Genomic DNA, 24,619 nt, shown 5'->3' with positions numbered 1-24,619 from the left:
TAAAGTTTCTTCATATTATGAAGCACTGAAGCTATGTTCCTGAATTAGGAAATTCTGTAGCTTACATATTTATAAACGAATTCCAAATGTGTATAATTTATGATTTCAAAATGCAGTTAATTCCATTGACCCTGGTAATATAGGAGACTCTTCTTTAACTAATTCTTATCCTCATTCCCAATCTCATTGGAAAGCATTCCTTTTGTTTTGGGTGCATGTTTATACACACACACACACACACACACACACACACACACACACACACACATACACATACATATACATATATATATGTTGGTGTACTTTTGAACTCTTCTAATTATTCAAGTAATGTGAATTGTTTATATATAAAATGAACCTAGATTAAGAGATTTTTACACACAATGACAAATGTGCACTTTTTTATACAAAGATTTTGGATTTTCTTCAGTGGGATTATTCTAGGAACACCATCTAGACTTTAGGAAAAAGATGTATTGACCATTGACAGGTAAGAGTTTATACATATTATTTTCATTAGGCTATTTCCCATACATCTACCTACAACAAGTAAGAGTAAGGCTGCCGACATTCATTACTGGCCTGATTTCTTTGATATTTATCATTGTAAAATGTACGTGAGCACTATGTGTGTATATAGAAATTCAGAGTATTATAAAGCACATTAACTCCTTATGATTTATGGATAATTCCCTCCAAAGTTATTAATTTTATGGTAGGGGTAGTGTGGATGCCTTTATAACAGTTGTATGTTATTAAAACAATGCAGAATCAAATGACGGTTTTGAAGGATTAACTTCTCTAAGTGTTAAAAAAAAAACACCAAAAAATACACACAAATAATTAATCTCTTATTTGAAGAAAATTCTAATGTTGCTCTGGCCAGTGTGGCTCGGTTGGTTGGAGCATCGTCATGTGCACCAAAGGGTCACGGGTTCAATTCCTGGTTAGGGCACATACCCAGGTTTCACCGCCCCACCACATTGGAGTAAATCCAGGAGGCAACCAATCGATGTTTTTCCCTCACATCAATGTTTCTTTCCCTCTCCCTTTCTCTCTCTCTAAAATCAATAAAAAACATCCTCAGGTGAAGATTTAAAAAACAAAAGCTATTTGGTACTTAATTATTACTGGCTCAAGCAATTTTATGGTCTTTAGGGTTGTCTATGTACAATATTATGTCATCTGCGAATAATGACAGTTTTACTTTTTCTTTTCCAATTTGGATGCCTTTTATTTCTTCTTGTCTGATCGCTATGGCTAGCAATTCCAGTACTACGTCAAACAGGAGCTGTGACAGTGGGCATCCCTGTCTTGTTCCTGTTCTTAGGGAAAATGGTTTTAGTTTTTGCCCATTGAGTATGATGTTGGCTGTATGTCTGGCTTAAGCAATGAAAAAAAAAAAACAATTTATTCCATAATACCAGGAGATTCAGTTATCATAGCATCTTAGAAAAAAATAAGCAAGCAGTTTCATATGCGTACCAGATACTGAAGAAAGTAATTTTGACTCTGAAGATTAATACAAATTTATTTAAGGTGGCTAACTAGGAAACTATCTCTGATGACTGAAAATTAATTACAAATACCCATTAAAACTTTTAAAGTCAAAATAGCTCCTGAATAGCAAATCACTGTTCTTAACAACTAAGTGGCAAAACCTTTAAGTCCTTTTTTTCCCCTTTAGTCTTTTTTTTTCTATCAAGCTCATAGATCTCAACAATGTACGTGAGCACTATAGTATGTGTGTATATAAAAATGTGTATGTCTTCCTCTTGAATAAAAGAGACACCCTCTTATCTCTGGAAGAAATTCCTCCAATCACTACAGGCTCACTTAATAAACTACAAATACCATTATTTCTGCAACCAAGGGCTTTGTTAACCTCTCATCATGAAAACAAAACAAAACAAAACATTTAAGTAACTATATGGATGAGGCACTATACAAAGGGAATGAAATAATTGTTATGGGTTGAATTATGTCCCCCCGGCAAAAGATGTGAAGTCCTAACCACCAATTCAGAATGTGATTTTATTTAAAAAGAGAATATTTGGAAATGTGATCAAGTTATGATGAGGTCATTATACTGGGCCTTCATCCAATATGACTGACAATCTTATAAGAGAAGAAAAACACAGACACAGAGACACGCAGGGGAGACAGCCATGTGAAGATGGAGGCAGGGGCTGCAGTGATGATGCATCTACAAGCCAAGGAACACCAAGGATCAAAGGCAACCCCAGAAGTAAGAAAAAGGAATGAAACAGGTTCTTCCCAGGGCCTTCAGAGAAAGCATGGCCCTGCCAACATCTTGATTTTGGACTTCTAGCCTCCAGAACTGTGAGAAAATAAATGTCTGTTGTTTTAATCCACTCAGTTTATGATACTTTGTAATGGCAGCTCAAAGAAACTAATATAACAGTGTTAAAAATATGAAAAGAATTATGCATAAAATATAACTCTATTAGCTACCACTATAGTACTACCATGCTAACTGAAACATTATCTAATTATGTAATTAAATAAAGGCACCTGTTTAAAACTCAGAAAACAGTTATTTTTAGAATCTCATCTATTACATTTTTTTAAAAAATATATTTTATTGATATTTTACAGAGAGGAAGGGAGAGGGATAGAGAGCTAGAAACATCGATGAGAGAGAAACATCGATCAGCTGCCTCCTGCACACCTCCCACTGGGGATGTGCCCGCAACCAAGGTACATGCCCTTGACCGGAATCGAACCCAGGACCCTTGAGTCCGCAGGCCGACGCTCTATCCACTGAGCCAAACCGGTTTCGGCTCATCTATTACATTTTTGCTGGTTCTCCCACTCAAAACCCCAGGACAATGACTATTCTTTGTGCCCCCTATGTATCCTCTACATAATTTGCAGATGACTCAAGTATACTGGATTTAATAATTTCTGGAGGTATGCATGTTTGCGTGTGTGTGTGTGTGTGTGTGTGTGTGTGTGTGTGTGTGTGTGTATGTATGTTGTTAGAATGAAGGTCCTTTATGACAGGACTTTTATCACAATTGTATTCCCAATGTCTAATGCAATGCATGGCACATAGTAGTGCTTAATAAATATTAGGCAAAAGAATAACTGTTGCGTCCAGCCAGTGTGGCTCAGCGGTTGAGCGCTGACCCATGAAGTAGGAGGTAGCAGTTTGATTTCTGGTGGGGGTACATGCCCGGGGTTGCAGGCTTGATCCCCAGCAGTAGGGGGCATGTGGGAGGTAGCTGGTCCATGATTGCCTCTCATCATTGATGTTTCTCTCTCCCTCTCTCTGAAAATCAATAAAAACATATTTTTTTAAAAAAGAATAACTGTTGAACCACCTCTATTAGGCTACTGCCGTTATTATTCCACATCCCAACCACCACCTCCCTTGGATTCTTGAAATCACTGTACTAAAAATTGTTAATATGCCATTGTGCCTTGGAAATGTGACCAAAATAGGAAATATATGCATACCATGTAAACAGGATAATTCTTCAGTGATAAAAAAAAACACCCATACTAAAATCACATTTCAAAAAAATACAGGATTCATAAAACTTTTCATAGTAACACTATAAAAACTTAATGTGCTAACCAAAAAAAACCACACCATAATAATATAAAACTTATCTTAAGATTCTCTCTTTGCTCAAATATTACAAGTTTTTCTTATCAGTAGCTTTTTCCTCTATAGAGGACCCAGCATAGAGCAGCATTCTCCCTGACCCAATGTAGGTCAAATCCTCTTTTAATTATCTTAAAATATTAGCCAGTTAGTTCTCTGTTTAGAAATAGCATTATGATTTACAATGTTGTAGCACCTAGGACATATATTGGTGTAAATGTATCATAGCATAAAAAAGCTGAATTTTAAAAATGATATGCCCTAAACAAATATGGAATATCATTTTTCAAATTCAGCTTTCATACTATGATACATTTACATAAAAATTCAACATTTAAGCAAATTGTTCATTTATAGTATACTGAGATTATTCATATTGTGAAGCATATTTTCTTTTTTAAAATATTTTTATTGACTTCAGAGAGGAAGGGAAAGGGAGAGATAGAAACATCAATGATGAGAGAGAATCATTGATCGGCTGCCTCCTGCATGCCCCACTGGGGATCGAGCCTGCAACCCGGGCATGTGCCCTTGACTGGAATTGAACCTGGGACCCTTCAGTCCGCAGGCTGATGCTCTAGCCACTGAGCCAAACTGGCTAGGGCAAGCATATTTTCTTTTAACTTTAAGTTAAATGGCCGATAAAACATTTTTGAGGTTAATTACATTCAATCAAATCAAAAGTTCTTTCCCTAAACTTAACCACTGGAGCCATTCAAATAACTGAATGGCACTAATGAGCACTTAGCCTATAAGCTCAGTCAATAACATAAGCTTACTAACACTGCTGTATACAATGTATGCTTGATCATGAAGTCTATTTCTGTAAATACTTGAAAGGGCATACTGAGAACCAACAAAAAGAATATCAATTACATGTTCTACACTTAATTTAGAAAGTCATAGTAATAGGTGAATTTGAGCACAGAACTCCAATCTTTGACAAATTATTCATAATAATTAACTCCTCAGGAATAGCTCCCTCAGAATAAACACATAGTAAGGCATTCCCACATCTATTCTTCAACAAATTATAGAACCGTGTTCCTCCGAAAGAATGTTTTGCATGAAGATACACAGGTTTTGGGCTCAAGAATTACCTCAAGAGTATAAAAAAGCTCAAGACCACTATTATTCCCCTTTCATTTCACAAACATAAAAAAGCTCAAGACCACTATTATTCCCCTTTCATTTCACTGAAAATTGTACAGAACTTAGGATAATTTATAGTGCTCATTAATCAGTAGTCTTTGGGTTCGTGTTAGAGACAAACCAAGTAGATCCATGGCATAGATCAATACTATTTATGCCTTAACCTATGGACAAAGACAGTGGGGTGGTGAGGGCCTGGGGCGGGGAGCAGGGGTAGGCTGGAGGGGTTTGATGGGGGAAAAAGGGAGACATATGTAATACTTTCAACATTAAAGATGAAAAAAATACTATTTATGCTTATTCAGATCTCAGATGAAAACCTTTGCTAAAATCAGAGCAGGCAGAAAAGAAAATCTCAAGATGGATACCAACCCAATCTTGAATACAACTGTTTTCCTTTTTAAAAGACAGGGGTCAGAAAAATCCTACTACCCAGGCTGTGAACACTTTAGAATATTTACCCTTTAAGAACCTTTCCTGTGTGCATGCACACATGCACATTATAAATATTTCTAAAGGGGATTTATTGTACATGGTGTTTTATAACTTGCTTTTTTTTACTTAATAATATAAACATCTTCCCACATCCATTTTTATCTGGATTAGAAACATTATTTTAAATGGATGTATGAATGTATCCTAACCTCACCAAATCCATATTTCTGACCATTAATTTTAGATGTATATTGTTTCAAAGAGATAATACCCACATTATCAAACAATTCAAGAGGCACAAAAGTTATATCCATTCTACCCGTGTACCTTAAATCTCTGGTTCTCTTCCTAGAAGCAATCACTCTTACCAGTTTTCTGTGTATTCCTCCAGAGATGGTCTATGAATATAAATGCACGTGTGAGCATTTTAAAAAACAAGATGTTAACATATTCTATGGACAGGTATGCAACTTCATTGCTAGACATTTAGAAAGCTAGCACTATTTCACTACTATACCTCTGTATATTATTGTATAAAAACTATGTAACTTTTTACTATTATAAAAAATGTTGCCTTGGCTGGTGTGGCTCAGTTGGTAGGAGTGTTGTGTCATACACAGAAAGGTCCCAGCTTCATTTCCCAGTCAGGGCACATGCCTAGGTTCTGGGTTCATGCAAGAGGCAACCGACTGATGTTTCTCTCTCACATTGATGTCTCTCTCTCTTTTTCTCCCCGCACCCAAATCAATGAAAATGTCCTCTGATGAGGATTTTTTAAAAAATGTTGGCATGAATGTCCTATCTAAACCTGCTTAAGTCATTATTTGTTTTTTAACACTAATATTAAATTGTCTCAAACAGGATTGTGTCGTATCACCACCACCTTTTAAATCAAGAAAAAGCTTGAAAGCATTTTTAATCTGTTAAGAAAAAGATGAACACCTCAATAGAAATAGTCAAACTTATACATGGGGAATACTAATGGCCAAACAGATAGAAAAATATTAAATCTCACCCTGACTGGTATGGGTCAGTTGGTTGAGCACTGTTCCATGCACTGAAAGGTCACTAGTTCCCTTCCCAGTCAGGGCACATGCCCAGGTTGCAGGCTGGATCCCCGGTTGTGGTGTGTGGGGCAACGGATCGATGTTATTCTCTCACATAAATGTTTCTCTCTCTTCCCCCCCCTCCCTTCCTCTCTCTAAAGTCAATAAAAACATTTTAAAAAATAAATCTTATTAGAAAAAAAAAGAAACATTTTATTTTTAAATCCTCACCCGAGGATATTTTTCCATTGATTTTTAGAGAGTGGAAGAGAGAAGACAGAGAGAAATACTGATGTGAGAAAAACACGTCAATTAGTTGCCATGTGCACACGCCTCAACAATGGCCTGGGCCAGGGAGGAGCCTGCAACCAAGCTACATGCCCTTGACTGGAATCAAACCAGGGACCCTTCGGTCCGCAGGCCGACACTCTATCCACAGAGACAAACCAGCTAGGGCTAAAAAATAAACATTTTAAAAGCTACTATTTTTGTCCAGTTTGACAGAGACTGCCATCACTACCAACAGTAAAAACTCAGTGGTGCCCTAGCCGGTTTGGCTCAGTGGATAGAGCATCAGCCTGCGGACTGAAGGGTCCCAGGATCGATTCTGGTCAAGGGCACATGCCTGGGTTGCAGGTTCAATCCCAGTAGGAGGTGTGCGAGAGGCAGCCAATCAATGATTCTCTCTCATTGATGTTTCTCTCTATCCCTTCTTCTCTAAAAAAAAAAAAAAAAAAAGACTTAAAAAAAATTCTACTGTGGTTCTCTCTGGTCAGTGAGAAAATTAATTTTTATTTTCTTCTTGGTACTTTTCTTAATTTTCAAAATTTTATCCAGCAAATATACTAGATGCTAATGAAAAGAAAAAGCATGTGTGGAATATAATGAGCAACATAAACTGATGAACAAAAGCAGATCCAGAGACAGAGAAGCATAGAACAGACCGTCAAACCTCAGAGGGAAGGCAGGGGAGTGTGGGGGTAAGGGGGAGAGATCAATCAAAGGACTTGTATGCATGCATATAAGCATAACCAGTGAACATAGACACCAGGAGGGTGAGAGCATGAGCGGTGGGGCGGTGAGGGGGGCAAAGGGGGGGATAAGGACACATGTGTAATACCTTAATCAATAAAGAAAATTTAAAAAAAGAAAAAAGCAGTTGGGCTCTTGATTAGTCAGGGCCCTTACACAATCCTGTCCAGAAGACTGGGGGTGTTATTTGGCTATTTTCCATGTGACAATGCTTCCTCCATCTGTGAAAACATTGTCCCAGTAAACTATCAATAGCGGGGCCTGGTATTGCAAAAATTTGCCTTTTTATTCACAGAAGATAATTTTATAACTTACAACAAGGAGAGGGAAGGATATGTTCCTGGTCCTTATTTTTGCCTATTAAGAATTTTTGCCAGTTTCTTACTTTGTAATATTACTGTTAGATAACTGCCTATGAGCAACTCTGATGAAAAAAGAGAAATTATAAATTTATCATCAGGTTAAAAAAAAAAGAGGGATACAGTCAACTCTTAGAGATAAAAGTAGTAATTAGGTCATATCTACGGTGGTTGGCCATGAACAAATGTCTTTTGGGCCACTGCTTGGGTGGCATTATATCACCAGCAGAGAGGGCTGAGAAACACAGGTAATACCTGATTGAGGCTTATTGTTACCTTGAATTGAAAATAAAAGGACTTTGTTGAAAAATGTTTCTGAGTGATGTCTATTGCTGGAGTTCTGAACTGTTCACTCACTGCCTTGTAAAAATAATTAATTTGGGGTCTAGTAAGAAGAAAAGAGCCTCTCCTGATATTTGGCAAAAAGTTTTCCTAAAGTAATTTTTACATGCCCGGCCGGCGTGGCTCAATGGTTAAGCATAGATCTATGAACCAGGAGGTCACAGTTCTGTTCCCAGTTAGGGCACATGCCCAGGATGTGGGCTCGATCTCCAGTGTGGGATGTGCAGGAGGCAGCTCATCAATGATTCTCTCTCATCACTGATGTTTCTCTCTCTCTCCCCCTCTCCCTTCTTCTCTGAAATCAATAAAAGTATACTTTAAAAAATAATTTTTACAAAAGGACAGCTCAAATCAAGTACTCTGAAAAGTAAAATCATTATATTTTATAGATACCCACAAGCAAAACTTGTTCACCATAACTATGTTTATGCTGAAGAGAATAAAAGAAATCATTCTTTCATTTTAAAGATAAGGAAACTAAAACATAAGGAAGTTAAGTGATTTGACTAAGGCCATACAGCTGATTAGTGGCACAGAACTGGAACTCTACTTGATATTTGTCCAGATAACTTATCCTGACAGAATGATTAGGATGTAGTACTTAAAAGTCAGATGGTTCCCCTCGTGCACTGCTGGTGGGAATGCAGACTGGTGCAGCCACTGTGGAGAACAGTATGGAGGTTCCTCAAAAAACTGAAAATGGAACTCCCATTTGACCCAGTAATCCCACTCCTAGGAATATATCCTAAGAAACTAGAAACACCAATCAGAAAGGATATATGCACCCCTATGTTCATAGCAGCACAATTTACAATAGCTAAGATTTGGAAACAGCCTAGGTGCCCGTCAGCAGATGCCTGGATCAGAAAACTATGGTACATCTACACAATGGAATACTATGCTGCCATAAAAAGAAGGAATTATTACCATTTGTAGGCACCTGGATGGAATTAGAGAACATTATGCTAAGTGAAATAAGCCAGTCAATGAAAGAAAAATACCACATGATCTCACTCATTTGTGGATAATAAAAAACATAAACTGATGAACAAAAAGATAGATACAGAGGCAGTAAAGCATCAAACAGACTGTCAAATTACAGCGGGAAGGTTAGGGAGAGGTGGGGGAAATAAGAGATCAACCGAAGGACTTATATGCATGCATATAAGAGTAACCAACGGATGCAAAACATTGGGGGGTGAGGGCAGGTATGGGAGTGGGGTGGGGGGGCAATGGTAAGATATGTACACATATAATGCCTTAATAAAAATTTGAAAAAAAAAAAAAAAGTCAGATGGTTCCACAAGTGTAATGGATGACTTGGTGAATGGGAAATAGTGATACTAGATACTTTTCAGAATTAAGTATTCTCTTAATCATGTTAGGATGTCAAGCAAGTACTGAAATAAGTTCTTGATAAAAGCCAACATCTTTTCCTTTTTCCTCAGTAAAAATATTTATTTCAACCTGGAAATTACTCTGCTGCTCATATGCAAACATTTAAGTTTTGTCTTCTGTCTGGGTTTGAATTTAAAAAAATGACACAAAGTAAACTTTGCCACAATAAGTGACTACAGGACAAATTAAAACAGTACAACATATCTAATGAGTGCCTACGTGTTCTAAACACTTATCTACAATTTTTCATTTCCCTCTATCCATCATTTTAGCTACATGTAAATATAGTCTCTAATCTACTAAAACATGCTGAATTTAAACTAAAAATCTCTAATCCTATTTGTTTTAGCACAAGGTCAAAATTTAAGCATGAACTTGTGATTCCACAGCCCACCTTCTTTTTCACCATATTTTATTTTTACCATATTTTAGTTAATAATAAAAGGGTAATATGCAAATTGACCCTAAGGGCAGATGACTGGAATGACCGGTCGCTATGACACGCACTGACCACCAGGGGGAGCGCTGCTCAGCCAGAAGCCAGCTTATGGCTGGCCAGCGCAGTGGTGGTGGTGGTAACCTCTCCCGCCTCTGCAGCAGTGCTAAGGATGTCCAACTAATGGCTTAGGCCCACTCCCCCTCAGCCGTCAGTCGGACATCCCCCAAGGAGTCCCAGGCTGCTAGAGGGCACAGGCCGGGCTGAGGGACCACCCCCACAAGTGCATAAATTTTCGTGCACCGGGCCTCTAGTTATCTGATAATAGCTAAAATATGCAATGCACTTTACAATTTATAATGTTTTCGTATATGGTCTCTAATTTAACCTATACAACATATCATAACTCCCATTTGAAATATGGGGAAACTGGTTTTCTGACTGGTTGTTTGTTACTCATCAAAGATCACACAACCAGGAAATAACAGTCAAAAAATCAAACTCAGTGATTATGACCAACACAGGTCTAAGGAAATTACTCTAAGAATTATTGGCAGGTCCTGACCGGTTTGGCTCAGTGGATAGAGCGTTGGCCTGCGGACTGAAAGGTCACAGTTTCGATTCCAGTCAAGGGCATATACCTTGGTTGTGGGCACATCCCCAGTAGGTGTGCAGGAGGCAGCTGATCAATGTTTCTAACTCTCTACCCTCTCCCTTCCTCTCTGTAAAAAATCAATGAAATATATTTTTTAAAAAAAGAATTATTGGCAGAAGGGATAGTTCAGTGAGGTAACAGGAAATATTAGGCTCCTTGACCATACAAGGGTTGAAAAATTAGCTGGAACCACAGAAAGGTAAATTGCACAGCAATATATGCTGAGAGGACTGTGTTTTGAGGTCAACAAAATTATTACAGGAATACTAAGTATAAAAGTTCAAACAATGTATGTATAGTACAAGCCGGTGTGGTTGTTGAGTGTCATCCTGTGCATCGCAAGGTTGCCTGTTAGATTCCTGTCAGGGCACATGCCCAGGTTGCGGGCTTGAACCCCAGTAGGGGGTGTGCAGGAAGCAGCAGATCGAAGTTCTGCTCTCACATGGATGTTTCTCCCTCTCCCTTTCTCTCTAAAAATCAATAAAAAATATTTTTTAAAAGTTCAAACAACATATAAATATTTAGATATACCAGGGAATGCAGTGGTACCAGCTTTGCCCAGTTTAGGAAATCAGCCTTCACTCAGTTTTACCCTACGTCTAACCATCTGAGTTCAAGCTATTCCCAGTCTATACAGGTGAAAAGAGGGGAAGCAGAGCTTGCCATTCCAAAATATGCCTTTTTAAAACATTATTTTAAACTGGTTATTTTTTTTTAAGAGACAAAGGATGGCCTGGCCATGGTGGCTCAGTGGTTGAGCGTCGACCTATATGAACCACGAGGTCATGGTTTGATTCCTGATCAGGGCACATGCCTGGATTGCAGGCTCGATCCCCAATCAAGCAGGAGGCAGCTTGATCAATGATTCTCTCTCATCATTGATGTTTCCATCTTTCTTTCCTTCTCTGAAATCAATAAAGATATATATATGTATATATATTTAAAAAAAAAGAAACAAAAGACTTAGAAAGAACCTTTGACCCTCCCCCTTATTGGCCTGAAGGAATTCAGATAGAAAAACCTGCTTAAAGGAAAGGAGCTATCACTTTAACATAATATAATCTAAGTGTGAGGAAAACCAAGATGGCGGCATAGGTAAACACCTAAACTGCTGCCTCGCACAACAATTTCAAAACTACAACTAAAAGACAGAACGGACACCATCCAGAACCACAGGAAAGCTGCCTGAGTGAAAATTCTACAACTAGAAGGATAGAGAAAAGCTCACAGAGAATTGGAGGTACGGCAAAGGGTCTTTGTGCGCGCGGAGAGGAAGGGCGGCTGAGAGCCTGGCTGACTTTCTCTGGCGGAAGGGGGAAGGAAGCCCCCGACCACACTGAACCCCAGTTCTGACTGCACTGAACCCCTGTTCCGGGCGAGCCCCTGGGGACCCACGCTCTTGTGGGGGGAGTCTGGACTCTCAGGCGGACACTCGGGAGCCGGGGAAGGCGGAGGACTGAAAGTCCTCTCGCGCCAGTGCGCACAAAGGCTGCGGAGGCTGCCACAGGCTTTCCCTAGCGGAAGGGAGTGAGAGGCTCCTGACGGCACTGAACCTCAGTTCTGACTGAAGTGAGCCCCAGTTCTGACTGCAGTGAACCCCAGTTCCAGGCAAGCCCCTGGGGACCCACGCTCTTGTGGGGGGAGTCTGGACTCTCGGGCGGAGACTCAGGAGCCGGGGACGGCGGAGGACTGAAAGTCCGCTCGCGCCAGTGCGCACAAAGGCTGCGGAGGCTGCCACAGGCTTTCCCTAGCGGAAGGGAGTGAGAGGCTCCTGACAGCACTGAACCTCAGTTCTGACTGAAGTGAGCCCCAGTTCTGACTGCAGTGAACCCCAGTTCCAGGCGAGCCCCTGGGGACCCACACTCTTGTGGGGGGAGTCTGGACTCTCGGGCGGAGAATCGGGAGCCGGGAAGGCAGAGGACTGAAGGCACACACGTGCGCGCAAGGGCAACGCTGACGGGAAGCCAAGACTGAGACCCCACCCCATCCAAGCTGAGCACAGAGGCTATTGCAATTTGGCAAGTCTAATCCTATAAGGCTGTCTCCAGCACCGGACTTCTCCCAGCATAGACACAGCTGATCCTTACAGCCAACTGGCCTGGAGGTCAATTCTTCCCAGTGATACCAACAACAATAAAGACTTAATTACAACAAGGCTGTACACACAGTCCACAAAGGTGTGCACCAAGAGTGTCCACCTCAGGTTAACTGGGGAGGCAGACCCACTGGGCCAAATTGGAAACCTAGCACACAAACCTACCAACTCAGGGAAGCAGTGAAAATGCGGCGTCTAAGAATCAGATCACAAACAAAAGAAATGGAGGAAAACAAACGACTGGATATAGAATTCAAAACCACGGTTATAAGGCTTTTTAAGAATATCCTAGAAAAGGCCGATAAATATAACGAGACCCTCGAAGAGATGAAAAAGGACCAACTAGAAATTAAACATACACTGACTGAAATAAAAAATATTATACAGAGACCCAAAAACAGACAAGAGGAACACAAAAATCAAGTCAAAGAATTGAAATACAAAGAAGCAAAAAACACTCAACCGAAAAAGCAAAAAGCAAAAAAAAAAATCCAAAAAGTTGAAGATAATGTAAGAAGACTCTGGGACAACTTCAAGCGTACCAACATCAGAATTATGGGGGTGCCAGAAGAAGAGAGAGAGCAAGATACTGAAAACCTATTTGAAGAAATAATGACCGAAAACTTCCCCCACCTGGTGAAAGAAATAGACTTACAAGTCCAGGAAGCCCACAGAACCCCAAACAAAAGGAATCCAAAGAGGTCTACACCAAGACACATCATAATTAAAATGCCAAGAGCAAAAGACAAAGAGAGAATATTAAAAGCAGCAAGAGAAAAACAGTTAGTTACCTACAAGGGAGCACCCATACGACTGTCAGCTGACTTTTCAATAGAAACTATGCAGGCCAGACGGGAGTGGCAAGAAATTTTCAATGTGATGAATAGCAAGAACCTACAACCAAGATTACTCTACCCAGCAAAGCTATCATTCAGAATTGAAGGGCAGATAAAGAGTTTCACAGACAAGAAAAAGCTAAAGGAGTTCATCACCACCAAACCAGTATTATATGAAATGCTGAAAGGTATTCTTAAAGAAGAGGAAGAAGAAAAAAGGAAAGATAAAAATTATGAACAACAAATACATATCTATCAACAAGTGAACCTAAAGATCAAGTGAATTAAAAACCTGAGGAACAGAATAATCTGGTGAATATAATAGAATCAGGGGCATAGAAAGGGAGTGGACTGATAATTCTCAGGGGGAAAGGGGTATGGGGGGGTTCATAAAGAGACTGGACAAAAATCATACACCTATGGATGAGGACAGTGGAGGGTAGGTAAGGGCAGAAGGTGGGGTGGGAAATGGGTGGAGGGGAGCTATGGGGGAAAAAAGGAGAAATAATTGTAATAATCTGAATAAAGATTTATTTAAAAAAAATAAAAAAAAAATATAATCTAAGTGTGACAGAGAGAAACTTGGAAAGTCTGGGGACTTCCCATTGTTTCTGGGTGGCATGGCAAGAATTTATTATATGTTTGTTCTTTCCCATTTACCTGTGAATTGCCTCCTTTCCCTTTGAAGTCTCAGACCCCTGCCTCCATCTCCTTAGTCCAGAATGGCATATAAGCCTCAATTGCCCAATTTGTCCTGTGGTCCCATATTCTCACAGAGCCCCCATATGTACACAGGTAATAAATCTGGTTATTTTCTCTTGTTAATCTGTCTCATGTCAATTTGATTATTAAACCAGTCGGAAGAACTCAGAAGGGTAGAGGAAAATTATTTTTCCTCCTCCACACAGGTACATCACACTTTTCACCATGACCCATATCCTTGGAAAACCATTATAAAAGCAGATCATGCTAAGTGACTCACATGTATTCTTAACAAAGATTGGGTACCAATCACACCAACGTCAAATTCCAGGCCTAGCCGCTTTGGCTCAGCAGATAAAGCATCGGCCTGCAGACTGAAGGGCCACAGGTTTGATCCCTGGCCCCTGTTGGGGCATGTGCGGGAGGCAACCAATGATGTGTCTCTCTCACATCAATGTTTCTCTCTCTGTGTCTCTTCCTCTCCCTTCCACTCTCTCTAAAAATCAATGCAAAGAATATCCTCTGGTGAGGATTAACAACAACCAAAAAAAATCCCAAAAGGTATCAAATAGCAGAGTTACAACTATATCAGAATTAAAAATAATCAAAGTCCATGACAAGTCCTACAAAATGGACATAAATATGCTTTTATCACAAAAAGGACAACCTACTATTAAGTTATACACAGAGAAGATAAAACATGCGATTCTTTAAAAAAAATGTTTGTTTTTATTGATTTTTTAGAGAGACAGAGACAGAGAAGGGGGGTGGGGGGGAGAGAGGGAGAGGGAGAGAGGGAGAGGGAGAGGGAGAGGGAGAGGGAGAGGGAGAGGGAGAGGGAGAGGGAGAGGGAGAGGGAGAGGGAGAGGGAGAGGGAGAGGGAGAGGGAGGGAGAGAGAGAGAGAGAGAGAGAGAGAGAGAGAGAGAGAGAGAAAGAAACATCGATTAGCTGCCAACTGCATGCCCCTAATGGGGATCAAAGCTGCCAACCTGGGCATGTGCCCTGACCAGGAATCAAACTGGGGACCTCTCAGGACATGGGACGATGCTCAACCAGCTGAGCCACAACAGCCAGGGCATAAAAGATGTAACTGTTAAGTTTGACCTTCAATTCTTCTTTTTTTTTTTTTGATTTTTTTAAGAGAAAGGAAGGGGTGGGGGAGAGAGATGAGAGAGAGAGAGATGAGAGCGAAACATAGATTGGCTGCCTCCTGCGGGCCCCCTACCTGGGATCGAGCCTCCTGACTGGGAATCAAGTAGCAACTTCTCAGTGCATAGGACACTCAACCAACTGAGCCACACTGGTCAGGGCTGGCCTCAAATTCTTTTTTTTAAAAATATATTTTATTGCTTTTTACAGAGAGGAAGGGAGAGGAATAGAGAGTTAAAAACATCGATGAGAGAGAAACATCGATCAGCTGCCTCCCGCACACCCACTACTGGGGATGTGCCGGCAACCAAGGTACATGCCCTTGACTGGAATCGAACCCAGGACCCTTCAGTCCGCAGGTCAACGCTCTATCCACTGAGCCAAACCGGTCACGGCAGGCCTCAAATTGTTATGGTAGATACAATAACTAATCAACAACAATAGAAAGGCCTTTCTTTTAGATTATCTGGAGGACCTTGGAAGTTTACAATTCCCCTTTTTCCTTTAATACATTTCTTTGTAACAAGTAGGAGCATTCAGTCAACAATTTTTCACCAGGCACCTACTTTCTACATCAGCCACTGTCAGTCAATACAGCTCAAGGTATGTTAGTTTGGTAATCTCAGCCTAAAAACTATTTTCCTCAAGTGCTATCTCAACATTTCTCACCTTAGCTTCTCAATTTACTCAAAACTACCAAATCGGTTAATTTTGATTAACACAATACCATCAAGAAATATGTTTAAGAGACCTAGCCAGTGTGGTTCAGTTGCTGGAGCGTTCTCCTGTGCACCAAAGAGTTGCTGGTTTGATTCCCGGTCAGGGCACATACCTAGATTACGGGTTTGATCCCCAGTGGGGGCACATGCGGGCAGCAACTGATCGATGTTTCTCTCTCTCCCTTCCCCTCACTCTAAAACCAATAAAACATATCCTCGGGTGAGGATAAAAAAAGAAAGAAAAGAAAAGAAAAGAAAAAGAGAAAAGAAAAGAAAAGAAAAGAAAAGAAAAGAAAAGAAAAGAAAAGAAAAGAAAAGAAAAGAAAAGTATGTTTAAGACAGTGGTCGGCAAACTCATTAGTCAACAGAGCGGCAAACCGTGGCTCGCGAGTCGCATGTGGCTCATGAGCCACAGTTTGCCAACCACTGGTTTAAGAGATCTTCATCTTTTGAAATACAGCATGCAATGAAAGAAAAGCCTGAGTACTGACTGGAATCAGAGGAATCTGGATTCAAATCCTACTGCTGCAACTTAATAGCTATTTGGATCTTGGGCAAGTTATTGAACTCTTCTGAGCTTCTACAAATTTTCTCTCCTCTGTGCTAGGATAATCCCAGAATATCAAACTCAGAAGCCCATTTTCTCCCTCTTCAAGCTATTATATTCCCATCCTACAAAATTAAACTAAATAGGTCAGCTTCTAACATAGTAATGATACATGTTGGAGGTGATACACATACACCTCCAACAAGTTTTTAAAAATATATTTCTTTATTGATTTCAGAGAGGAAGGGAAAGGGAGAGATAGAAATACTAATGATGAGAGAGAATCATTGATTGGCTGCTTCCTGCATGCCCCCTACTGGGGATCGAGCCCACAATCCAGACAATGTGCCCTTGACCGGAATTGAAACTGGGACCCTTCAGTCTGCAGGCCAACGCTCTATCCACTGAGCCAAACCAGTTAGGGCCTATTCTTAATTTCCTAAGTTTTCTATAATAAACATATTTCCTTTATAATATAAAATACTTTTTATGTTTTTAATTAAATGGAGTAAATTAAAAGAAATATGGAGGCACTGAGATTTAGTGATTTGCTCACAATTACACAGCTAACTGGAAACAAAGCCAAGGCAAGAACCCAGGCATCCAAATCAGGGATCTTTCCACTGTATCACATGGCCTCTATGATACAAATCTAACATTTGTTCAATTCCATATCACCTTCTTGTTTTACCACTGTTTTTGTCTCCTCAAATCTACTCACACAATGACCTTAAAAAGTGCTACAGATTACATTTTATAATACCACTAGAGGCCCAGTGCACAAATTCGTGCACGGGTGGGGTCCAGCTGGCCTGGCCCTGATCGGGGTGGATTGGGGCCAGGCCTGTAGGGAGGAGGAGATGGCAGGAGGTTGGCCAGCTGGCCTGCCCTGATTGGGGCCCAATCAGGGCTGGGCTGGCCAGGGGAGAGGGGCTGTGGGTGATTGGCCGACAGGCCCCGCCCCCAAATGAGGTGGGAGGGCCAATCGTGGGCCAGTGGCTGGGGGGAGGGGCCATGCATGGTTGGCCACGCCCCCGATTGGTGTTGGGGGACTGATTGGGGTGAGGCCAGCCAGGGGGAGGGGCTGCAGGCGGTTGTCTGGCCAGCCCTGCCCCTGATTGGAGTGGGGAGGACTGATGGAGGGGTGGAGCTGGCTGGGGGAGGGGCCACAGGCCTATTGGGGTGGTGGGGGCCGATCGGGGGCAAGGCCAGCCAGGGGGAGGGCTGTGGGAGGTTGGCTGCCGGCCCCACCCACAATTGGCCGGTTCACTGGCTGCAGTGGGCGTCATAGTGACCGGTTGTTCTGGTGGTTAGAGCGTTCCAGTCACTGGCTTTTTATCTATATAGACTAGAGGCCCAGTGCATGAAATCCATGCATGGGGAAGGGGGCATCCTTCAGCTGGACAACCGCCTGCACCCTCTCCAATCTAGGACCCCTTGGGGGATGTCAGACATCCCTCTCACAATCTGGGACTGCTGGCTCCTAACCCCTCGCCTGCCTGCCTGCCTGCCTGATTGCCCCTAACCACTTCTGCCTGCCAGTCTGATAACCCCCTAACCACTCCCCTGCCAGCCTGATCGACGCCTAACCGCTCCCCTGCCAGCCCAATCGCCCCCAACTGCCCTCCCCTGCCAGCCCGATCACCCCAACTGCCCACCCCTGCAGGCCTGATGGCCCCCAAATGCCCTCCCCTGCCGGCCTGATGGCCCCCAACTGCCCTCCCCTGCTGGCCAGATGGCCCCCAACTGCCTTCCCCTGCCGGCCAGATGGCCCCCAACTGCCTTCCCCTGCCGGCCTGATCGCTCCCAACTGCCCTCCCCCTGCCAGCCATCTTGTGATGACGCAAGGCCGGCCATCTTGTGATAACCTGAGGGCGTTGCGCGAGGACCATCTAGGCTTTTATTAGTATAGATTACCAGATTAGATCAGAGATTTAGTTTAAGAATTGACTGCTCATGATACTCTTCCAGCCTCAAAATAACAAAGGCATCTATGTTGCCATATTCACCTTTAGAACTCTACCACACAGTACAATGAATGGCACATAGTAGGTGCTCAATACACACATATATATTTTTTTTACAGAAACCAAAGCTTTTTTTCCTGTTAGCACTAGCTACCATAAACACAAGACCAAACAAAAACAGTGAAATATATCATTTCATATTTGGGGATATATAAGCATTTATAATATAAACAATGATTCACTAAACAAAGTAATGTCTACATTAATTTCAGTAATTTTTTTTAGTTTTTTTAAATTAATTTCAGAGAGGAAGGGAGAGGGAGATAGAAACATCAATGATGAGAGAGTCATTGATGGGCTGCCTCCTGCACACCCCCTACTGGGGATCGAGCCTCCAACCCAGGCACGTGCCCTTGACTGGAATCGAACCCAGGACCCTTCAAGTCTGTGCTCGATCCCCAGTAGGGGGCATGCAGGAGGCAGCCGATCAATGACTCTCTCATCATTGATGTTTCTATCTCTCTCTCCCTCTCCCTTCCTCTCTGAAATCAATAAAAATATATTTTAAAAAATATTTAAGTTTTTATTGATTTTGAGAGAGAGAGGAACATCAGCAGCCTCCTGCACATCCCCTACTGGAGATCAAGCCTGCAACCAGGGTCCATGTCCTCACCAGAATCGAACTGGTGACCTCTTGGTACCTGGATCGACACTTAACCACTGAACCACACTGGCCAGGCAATTACAGTAATTCTTATCTACTGAAATGGGTCTGACTAACCTTTAGTCACCATTACTTTGCCTAGATGGAGTCATCTAATGTACTAGCAAGCAATAGAATTACAGGTATAGTACAAGGGGCACTGGACTAGGACCAAGCTCTGCTAATAATCAAATATATAATCTTGGAAAATTCACTTTTTCTTCTTTGAGTCTTAATTAATCTATTCATAAAAACAAAAGAGCTGAACTACTAATCACAAGGGACCTTTCCAGTCTTAAATTTTTAAATGATTCTTATTCATAAAGATTCTATATTCATATTTTTTTCATTGTGTCAAATCTGATATATTGAATGTTAGTTTGATACATTATTCGATAATCAAAAGCTTAGCATATCCTATAGAATAAAAGGCTAATATGCAAATCGACTGAACAGCGGCATGACCAGCAGAACGACTGGTCGCTGTGACATGCAGTGACCACCAGGGGGAAGACACAACACAGGAGCTCCCCCCTGGTGGTCAGTGCACTCCCACAGGGGGAGCACCGCTCAGCCAGAAGCGGGCTCATGCTGGTGAGTGCAGCGGTGGTGGCTGGAGCCTCTCCCACCTCCTCAGCAGCACTAAGGATGTCCGACTGCAGCTTAGGCCTAAGCCATCAGTCAGACATCCCCCGAGGGCTCCCGGAACGAGAAGGCTCAGGCCAGGCTGAGGGATCCCCCAGCCAAGTGCATGAATTTCATGCACTGGGCCTCTAGTTTTCATATAATTTTATTAACCAATGTTACCCAATAAAAAAGCAAAAAAAAACACCTTAGCACATTTTGTAAAAATATTTTAAGACTAGTAACATAATTTTTACAATCTTACATTAGGAACAGTAGAAGAAAACCAAAGAAGAAATGCGAGCATGTTTTGCCAGTTGGGCAGACATAAACCACACTGGATTTCACAATACAACCCACTGATAAGAAATAAACAAAAAAAGACCCCCAAACCACTGATACATAAATACATATATGTATATAAATATGTATACACACCATTGATATATACTTTTTTATATTGATATACATATAATTATGTGAACTTTAAAACTTGTTTTAATTATAAAATCAATACTTGTTCATTGTAAGAAATTCAAACGGTATATTAGGCCACATGTGAAGTGCAAAGTAAAAAGTGTCCCACCTCTCTCCATCCTCCATAAGTAACTACTGTTAATATTTTTATGTATCCTTCAATTAGTTACCTAAGCATATTCAAGTCTACATATGTTTATGTATATAAATCTTTTTTAACCTAAAATTTTGCCACTTCTTGAATGATGAAAGAAAATGTCTCAAGCACAGGCTTCATAAGCATGTTAAAAACACTGAAAGTAGTACCAGAGTTGTATGGATCAAAGTGGTATCTGCTTCAGAAATGTGCGTTGAACCGAATACATTTAATTTTCTTGCTTGGAGCAGTTGCGCAGAAAGAGCTTTTAGCAAGAAGCCAGACAACCTGGGTTCTAATGTGAGTAGTCGAGTATACCCTTAGGCAAGCCATGAAATCTTTCTGTGCCTTAATTACAGCTTTTGTAAACGGCTGGACTAAGATCCCTTCCAACTCTAAAATTTTATAATTCTAAGATGGCCGTCTGTAACGGTGTTCTCCGGAACTGGTTGAAACAAATATTAAGTAAAAAGAGAAGAAATACTATAGCGACCTCCGGTCTTACCAAAGTAAATTTCTATGCGTCATTAACAATCAAGGTATAGTTGTGATAGAACTAGTGACATAATTATATTTGAAAGCAAAGTAGCAAATTTTAAAAATCGGATAGGTTTTTTACAAAGCTTTGATTGACGTCTTCCCTTTTTTTGGAGGAGGGCTGTGGCTTAGTTTCAGTAATAACCACCCCCTCCGCCCGAAAAGAAAAGAACTAAGTGTATTTTGGAATTAAAATCATGAAACTGAAAGACTGATTTTCGTTTTACTTACAGAATATGCTGGGGAGGTGACTAAGGCAGCAAAGATTGGAAAGAATTATTAGCTAATTTCCTCTCCCGGAAGCTCTTTGGCTCCCATTCTTTCTGTTTCACACGCCCTCACCGCACACATTCCATTCAGTTCCTAACGTGCCACAGGCATCAGATGGGGGGATGGGAGGGTCCCTTTGATCACTAAAAAAGTTCCTTGACTCGATTTACCTTAGAGGTCATGGGGTTCAGGTTGGCACCCACCCGCCCACGCCCTCCTTCGACAGATCCGGAAACCTGGGCCAAGAACCCTGGCCTGGCCACCCTCGCCTGGCAAGGGCGGCCTTCCCGCCTTCCCCCGTAACTCAGGGCCCGAGCGGGGGGAGGGGAGGGAGAAAAGAAAGGGGAGGAGAACGAGGAGAAAGCCCGCGCGGGCTGTACCTACTGCGCCAGGAGAGCCAGCCCGGATCACCCGCGGTGCCCGGCGCGGTCCCGAGGGGTGGGTCCTGGAGGAGGGGTGGCCCAAGCCCCAATCTGGAATTGCCAACTCTACTCGGCGGCCGGCCCGGCCTAAAAGGAAACGGAAGTCCCTTCGTCTCCCTCACTAGCACCCACCAGACCGCCCAACCCACGGAGGATTACCGAGGGCCTCAAAGGACGTCTAAGAGGCACCGAGCGAAGTCCATCTGTCTCACCACCCCGCCCCGGCCACTGGGCCCCCGCAGTTTCCTTCCCGCCACCCCCGCCTGGAAGCCAGCTTCCCGCCCTAAAAAAGCCCCGCCTTCTTCCCCCTTCGCCATTTTCGAACTTACCCCTAGGGTCCGGGCGTCCCTCGCGGAGCGCGGAGCCCACCCGGGGCGCCGCGGAGGTCCCGCCACTTCTCCGGGCGGGAAGGGGGCTGCTGGTACAAACGAAGCCCTTCCCCCCACCCCCCAAGTTGGAAACCAGACCCCAAGGGAGCAGGCGCGCATGCGCTGTGCGCACCGCGCAGTCCCCGCCCCCAGCTCAAGTATTTCCTCTTTTAGCTTCGAGGTGTTTTTTTCCCACGGTTTTTGCCTGCAGGGTTCTAGGGTTGAGGTATAGGAAAATAGAGATTAAAGGATAAAAACAGAAGAGAGGGAACATGTTGAATTCTAACTATAGACCAGGCGCTGTGGTAGCCATATAACGTGTACTTCGTTGTAATTTTGACAACTCTATGAGATAGGCACTCTCTTATTAAACCCAGTTTACATAGGAAATTGAGCCCAGAGAGGATAACTCCCCCAATAGGACTCAGCTAATAAACGAGGGAACTGAGATTACAATATGACCTGTGTTCAAGGAGGGAAGGATGAAATGAAAAAGGAAAACAATTAGTAGGGCAGGAAGGGATTGGAAGATGAAGTGGAAAATGAATAGAGAGCACAGAACACAGAAAGAAGGGAAACAAGAAATCTGTGTACATTAAATATTGATTCTATCTTAGATTTATTTCAAATATGCTGTAGGATTGTCAGACCAAACAAAAATTTTGTTTCAGAAACTTGGGCTGCCTACAGGCTAGTGTAGTAAGATGAGAGGTTTTCAATGAGAAGGTTTCATTTCAAGGGGAAGATTATAAGTATCACCTGCATCCTCAAATGATGCTGCCCTTCATTGAAAAGGGAACTTGAAGGGAGTAAAGACTTATTTTTGGTTCGTAGGCATTTGCTTAGATAGTATCACCTCTGATCCTCTCCCACTGTCACAGCTCTGGGAATCTCACTTTGACTTATATAATAATAGTAATTGCAAGCAAATATTTGTCTCATTTAATTCTCACAGAAACTTTATAAAATATGTAACTATCATTCTCATTTTACCGATGAAGATACTGAGGTTAAGAGAGGTTTGGTAGCTGCAAAAGTCACCCTGCTAGTATGTGTAGGAGCTGAAACAGTGATTCAAACCTAGTTCTCTTTGATTACAGGCCTGTCTGATCAATACCCTGTCTCCTAACTGGTGTCTCTATCCCTAGACTGGTACCTCACAATCCAGTCTGCACAAGGCCATCTGAGTTAAAACATTCAGTATGGCCTCTAGGATAATGGTAAAACTACTTGGCTTCATGTTCACTCTCTCCTTGAACTCTCGTGGCAGTTGAATTTTTGTTTTTGGTTTTGTTAGCATCTTTTAAGAATTGGTTAAATGTATATAACATAAAATTTGCCATTTTAACCATTTTTAAGTGTGGAGTTCTGTGGCATTATACACATTCCCATCCATCTCTAGAACTTTTACATCTTACTTGGCACTTGAATTTGTACCTTTGTTATGGAGCACAGTGCTTTCTGCCTTACAGGGTTGCTACTGTGTACATGCCTTATCTCACCTATGTTGTAAGTTAATTTGTAGCAAGATCTATATCTACTCAATTTGGTAATTCCTCCAAAACCCTTGGAATCATCTTTTTTTTTTTTAATTAATCCTCACCCAAAGATATTTTCCCATTGATTTTTAGAGAGAGTAGAAGGGAGGGGGAGAGACACAGAGAGAGAAACATTGGTGTGAGAGAGACACATTGATTGGTTGCCTCCTACACATGCCCCGACTGAGGCTGGGGATCAAGCCTGCAACGGAGGTACATGCCCTTGACCAGAATCAAACCCATGACCCTTCAGTCTGCAGGCCAACACTCTAACCACTAAGCAAAACTGGCTAGGGCTGGAATCATCTTTAATTGCACTCTCTCCTATCCCATATCCAATCCATAAGCAAATACTGTCATCTCAATTTTCAAAATATAGACAGAATATCACCAATTCTCATCAACACCACTACGCCCCTAGTTTACCCTCTCTTGCACTGTAAAAGTTTCCTTATCAGATTCCTAGCTTACATCTTTGCCCCTCTCCAGTCTATTCATACAGAAGCCAGAGTTATCCCAAGTTAGATTATTGTCAATTATCTGCTCAAATTCCTTCAATGACTCCCCATTTCACTCAAAGGCCTCAGATTTATAACCACCTACAAAGGCTGTTATAGCCAGCCACCAAGATGATCTTCAGTAATCTTTATCCTTGCTTTTCATACTCTTGGGTAGTTCTCTTCTACAATAAACCAGAGCTGACCTGTGTAACTAATAGAATGCAGTGGAAGTGATGGCATGTGACTTAAAATGCTAGGTCATAAAAGGCATTGTGGGTTTTGCCTTGCTCTCTCTTGGATTGGTTGCTCTGGGGAAAGCCAGATGTCATGTCATGAGTATACTCAAACAGCATGTGAAGAGGACCACACAGGGAAAAACTGGGTCCTCTCCTTCTCCACCTCTCCTTCTCCCCCAACCACAACAAACACCAACTTGCCAACCATGTGAGTGAGCCACCTTGGAAGAGAATTCTTCAGACCCAGACTTCAGACAACTGCAACCTCTGGAAATTCAGAGCTGGAACCAACCAGCCAAGCCA

At 41.9% G+C, this 24,619-nt stretch overlaps 1 protein-coding gene across 6 annotated transcripts in view; it reads right to left on the bottom strand.

Moving 5' to 3' along the window:
• XIAP (X-linked inhibitor of apoptosis) overlaps nt 1-22,186 on the bottom strand; it is a 51,264-nt gene extending 29,078 nt beyond the window's left edge. The window contains exons 1-2 of one of the 6 annotated variants that reach the window (XM_080653334.1): nt 22,004-22,186; nt 21,637-21,761 (exon numbers count right to left, since the gene is read on the bottom strand). The gene's annotated coding sequence lies outside the window, so the exon portion shown is untranslated. Of the gene's footprint in view, nt 1-21,636; nt 21,913-22,003 lie in introns of those variants that run through there. The other 5 variants (XM_080653332.1, XM_080653335.1, XM_080653336.1 and 2 more) reach the window with 5 other exon arrangements.
• Between the last annotated feature and the right edge of the window lie 2,433 nt (nt 22,187-24,619).

This window comes from Plecotus auritus (genome assembly GCF_963455305.1).
Source record: "Plecotus auritus genome assembly, chromosome: X".
NCBI lineage: Eukaryota > Metazoa > Chordata > Mammalia > Chiroptera > Vespertilionidae > Plecotus > Plecotus auritus.
This window is presented reverse-complemented; position numbering and strand designations above follow the sequence as displayed.